Source organism: Theropithecus gelada, chromosome 3, assembly GCF_003255815.1.
Source record: "Theropithecus gelada isolate Dixy chromosome 3, Tgel_1.0, whole genome shotgun sequence".
Taxonomy (NCBI): Eukaryota; Metazoa; Chordata; class Mammalia; order Primates; family Cercopithecidae; genus Theropithecus; species Theropithecus gelada.
In genome coordinates, this window is record NC_037670.1 from 1,331,813 (window position 1) to 1,336,714 (window position 4,902).

At 46.9% G+C, this 4,902-nt stretch overlaps 1 non-coding gene across 1 annotated transcript; it reads right to left on the bottom strand.

Moving 5' to 3' along the window:
* Positions 1-384: 384 nt before the first annotated feature.
* Positions 385-491, bottom strand: LOC112621860. Its single transcript, XR_003118797.1, has one exon. It is a non-coding gene; the product is annotated as a U6 spliceosomal RNA (small nuclear RNA).
* Between the last annotated feature and the right edge of the window lie 4,411 nt (positions 492-4,902).

Below are 4,902 nucleotides of genomic sequence, written 5' to 3' on the forward strand. Positions count from 1 at the left end.
CTGGGATTACAAATGCCCACCACCACACCCGGCTAATTTTTGTTTTTTAGTAAAGACAAGGTTTCACCATGTTGGCCAGGCTGGTCTCGAATTCCTGATCTCAAGTGATCCACCCACCTTGACCTCCCAAAGTGCTGGGATTACAGTCATGAGCCACTGCACCCAGCCTAATTTTCGGATTTTTAGTAGATACGGAGTTTCACCATGTTGGTCAGGCTGGTCTCCAACTCCTGACCTCAAATGATCTGCCAGCCTCAGCCTCCCAAATTGCTGGGATTATACGCATGAGCCACTGCACCCGGTCGATTTTTTCTGATATCAAAGGAACCACCAGGGTCTTCCTTTCTTTTGATTCATTTATTTCATTGGTTCTGAAATATTTTTTTAAATATGGAATGCTTCATGAATTTGTGTGTCATCCTTTCACAGGGACCATGCTCATCTTCTCCATGTCCTGTCAATTTTAGTACGTGTGCTGCCGAAGTGAGCACTGGTTCTGGAATGATTTATTTATTTATTTTTGAGACAGGGTTTCAGTGTGTTTTCCAGGCTGGAATACTGTGGCATAATCATGACTCACTGCAACCTCCACTCCCCAGGGCTCAAGCAATCCTCCCACTTGTGCCTCCCAAAGTTTCGAGATTACAGGAATGAGCCACTGTGCTGAGCCTGGAATGTTTAACAGCTGACTTTGATGCCTGGTTTTGGTTGTACTAGACACTCCCACTACTTCTTTCTTTAAAAACTACTGGTTTCTTTAGCTCTTTAAAAAAATATTTGCTGTTTTATATGTCAAAATATGTGAGGCCAGGTGTGGTGGCTCATGCCTATAATCCCAGCATTTGGGGAAGCCAAGGTGGGAGGATCTCTCGAGCCCAAGAGTTCAAAACCAGTCTGGGCAACATAGTGAGACCCCTGTCTCTACAAGAACTAAAAAATCAGCTGGGCATGATGGTGCATGCATGTGGTCCCAGCTCTTGGAAGGCTGAGGCAGGAAGATCGCTTGAGCCGAAGAGGGCAAGGCTTTAGTGAACCATGATCATGCCACTGCACTCCAGCTTGGGTGACAGAGTGAAACCCTGTCTCAGAAAAAAAGAAAAAAGAAAAAAAGGTAGATTAATAATTGCAGAACCATTTTCTATGTTCCCGATTACTTTAAAAATTACACCTAATCTTGGCCAGGCATGGTGGCTCACGCCTGTAATCCCAGCACTTTAGGAGACCGAAGCAGGTGGATCACTTGAGGTCAGAAGTTGGAGACCACTCTGGCCAACATGATGAAAGGCTGCCTCTACTAAAAATACAAAAATTAGCTGGCCATGGTGGCAGGCACCTGTAATCCCAGCTACTCACGAGGCTGAAGCATGAGCCTCACTTAAAGCTGGAAGGCAGAGGCTGCAGTAAGCCGAGATCATGGCACTGCACTCCAGCCTGGGTGACAGAGTGAGACTCAGTCTCAAAAACAAAAACAAAAAACAAAAAACGTTAGGCCTAGTCTGTATTTACAGTTTACTCTTTAGCTTTCATCAAAGCAGTTTTTGTTGTTTGTTTGTTTTTTCAGACGAAATCCTGCACTGTCACCCAGGCTGGGAGTGCAGTGGTGCAAACTTGGCTTACTGCAACCTCCACCTCCCAGGTTCAAGCAGTTCTCCTGCCTCAGCCTCCCGAGTAGCTGGGATTACAGGCACCCCCCACCACACCCAGTTAATTTTTGTATTTTTAGTACAGATGGGGTTTCACCATGTTAGCCAGGCTAATCTCGAACTCCTGACCTCAGGTGATCTACCCACTCAGCCTCCCAAAGTGCTGGGATTACAGGCATGAGCCACTGCACCCAGCCCATCAAAGCAGTTAACTAGCATTTAGAGAGTAGATGGCCAGGCATGGTGACTCAGGCCTGTAATCCCATTTGTTTGAAAGGCTAAGGTGGGAGGATCACTCTAGGCCAAGAGTTTGAGACCTTAGCCTAAATTGCTAACATAACGAGAACCCCATCTCTAAAAAAAAAAAAAAAAAAAAAAAATGCCGGGCATCGTGACTCAAATCTTTAGTCCTAACTGCTTCGGAGACTGAGGCAGAACTGCTGGAGCCCAAGAGTTTGAGGCTGCAGTGAGCTATGATCGTGCCACTGCACTCCAACCTGGATGATGGAGTAAGACCCTGCCTCAAAAATACATAAATCAAATCAAATAGACAATAGAATCTTCTGAGCTTTTCACCCTTTCCACAGGTTATAGGTGCCTGCGAGAAATAGTCAATGTTACAGGTAGACATTTTTCATTGCAGTATAACCAGGATACCATTCCTATCCATGCTACTGTGCAGACAGAATGAAAAGCCAGTTGGCCAGGGCTATAGCAGGAATTCAGGCATCGTGCAGCTGGCTGATTTGCAAGGCCTTTTCTTTTCTTTTCTTTCTTTTTTTTTTTTTTTTTTTTTTGAGATGGAGTCTTGCTCTGTCACCTAGGCTAGAGTGCTGTGGTGCAATCTCAGCTCACTGCCACCTCTGCCTCCTGGGTTCAAGTGATTCTTGTGCCTTAGCCACCTGAGTAGCTGGGATTACAGGCACCCATTACCATGCCCAGCTAATTTTTGTATGTTTAGTAGAGATGGGGTTTTACCATGTTGGTCAGGCTGGTCTTGAACTCTTGATCTCACTTGATCCACCAACCTCAGCCTCCCAAAATGCTGGAATCACAGGTGTAAGCCACTGTTCCTGGACAATACCTTCCTCTTAAGTCTGGATTAGACCTGCTGGCTTGCTTCTTTTTTTGTTTTTTTATGAGGACAAGGTCTTGCTTTGTCTTCCAGGCTGGAGTTCAGTGCTGCCATAGTTCACTGCAGCCTCAACCTCCTGAGCTAAAGAGATTCTTCTGCTTCAGCCTCCTGAGTAACTGGGACTAGAGGCACATGCCACCACTCCCACCTAATTTTCTGTAGAGGCAGGATCTCACTATATTGCCTAGGCTGGTCTTGAACTTCTGACCTCAAATGATCTTTACACTTTGGTCTCCCAAAATGCTGGGATTACAGGTGTGAGTCACTGCGCCCAGCAAAAAATAAGGTTTAATTTATTGGTGCGAGCTGTCTGGTTGGTGGTGCAGAGAGCTGCTGATGTAAGTGGGTTCAGGGCCACAGTAAGAAGCTGTGATTCTTATGAGCCCCTCTGCACCTCCACCTTCTGGAAAAGGGCAGGGTCCCCACATTATGACACCCCATCAACTCTCAGTGGGCCCTGACTCAACACACTTCTGACTTGTTGTCACTGTGGTTCCTGGCATGTGGCACTAAGCACTGTTTTTTTTTTAAATCAGGGTCTCACTTGGTTGCCCAGGCTGGAGTGCAGTTGTGCAATCTCAGCTCACTGCAAACTTGACCTCCCAGGCTCAACTGATCCTTCAGCTTCAGCCTCCCAAGTAGCTGGGATCACAGGTGCCCACCATCACACCTGGCTAATTTTTGTATTATTATTTTTAGGAATACTAGGTATCCCTATGTTGCCCAGGCTGGTCTTGAACTCCTGGGCGATCCTCCCACCTCAGCTTCCCAAAGTGCTGAAGTTACAAATGTGAGTCACCACAACCTGGACAGAGTTTCTTCAAAAACCAAATTGAGCCGGGCGCAGTGGCTCACACCTGTAATCCCAGCACTTTGGGAGGCCAAGGCGGGTGGATCACGAGGTCAGGAGATCAAGACTATCCTGTCCAACACGGCGAAACCCCGTCTCTACTAAAAAGTACAAAAAATTAGCCGGGCGTGGTGATGGGCGCCTGTAGTCCCAGATACTCGGGAGGCTGAGGCAGGAGAATGACCTGAACCCGGGAGACGGAGGTTGCAGTGAGCCGAGATCGCGCCACTGCACTCCAGCCTGGGTGACAGAGCCAGACTCTGTCTCAAAAAAAATAATAAAAAAATAAAAATAAAAACCAAATTGAGATTTTATTTCAAAATTTAAGCAAGATTTTAAAATGTTAAATTAGGCCGGGCGCAGTGGCTTACAGCTGTAATCCTAGCACTCTGGGAGGCCGAGGCAGGCAGATTACATAAGGTCAGGAGTTCGAGACCAGCTTGGGCAACATGGTGAAACCCTGTCTCTGCTAAAAATACAAAAATTAGCCTGGTGTGGTGGCACACACCTGTAATCCCAGCTACTCAGGAGGCTGAGGCAGGAGAATCACTTGAACCCAGGAGATGGAGGTTGCAGTGAGCTGAGTTCATGCCACTGCACTCTAGCCTGGGTGACAGAGTAGGACTCCTTCTCAAATAAAAATAATAATAAAAATAAATATATAAATAAAATGTTTAAATTGTTTTCTTAGCTGGGTGTGGTGGTGTGCGCCTGTGGTCCTGGCTACTTGCAGGGGCTGAGGCAGGAGGATGGCTTGAGCCTGGGAGATCGAGGCTGCAGTGAGCTATGATCACACCACTGCACTCCAGCCTGGGTGACAGAGCAAGACCTTGTCTCAAAAAAAAAAAAAATATATATATATATATATATATTATTTTTCCTCTCAGTCCCAGGTATTCTAACAAGCCTTGACAGCCCCCATTTTGAAATTACTGCCTGTGGCAAGGGCCTGGCAAACAGGTTCCGTGTGTATCATTGAGGAGTAACATTTCCTTGAGCTGCATCAGCCTGTGGGTAAAAGTAAAGTTGGGTGCGGTGGCTCTCCCCTGGATTCCTTGATGCTTTTAATACCCCGAGTCCTCTACCCCACTCTAAGCCACATTGACACTTGTGCACCAAGGTGCGTGGTGGGTCCCCAGTGCCCACAGGATCACTTGTGAGAACTGCTCCTTCAGCCCCACCTGTGGCCTTTCCTCCAGGGTGAAGTCTGGTTCCTGATGTTCACGCCACGCTCCTTCTCACCAGGGTTCACAGGCATCACTGCCTCCAAAACA